The following is a 219-nucleotide window of genomic DNA, read 5'->3' on the forward strand; positions in this document are numbered from 1 at the left end:
ATAGTTTCATTTTTCAAAAAGGCTCAGTAATTTTCTAAAACAGATGGCCACTGTACTTTTTAATAAACGTTACTCAAACAGCAGGGAATAGTGCATTTGTTGGGAACTATTTTCAGCGGCGGATTAATCCACATTTGGTGCTCTAGCGAGTATTTGGGGCAGCAGGACGGTGTGTTTGGGACTGAGTCAGAATAAACTACAGTGTGTGTGTTCACGGTG

The sequence above is a fragment of the Siniperca chuatsi genome, linkage group LG5 (genome assembly GCF_020085105.1).
Source record: "Siniperca chuatsi isolate FFG_IHB_CAS linkage group LG5, ASM2008510v1, whole genome shotgun sequence".
Lineage (NCBI taxonomy): Eukaryota > Metazoa > Chordata > Actinopteri > Centrarchiformes > Sinipercidae > Siniperca > Siniperca chuatsi.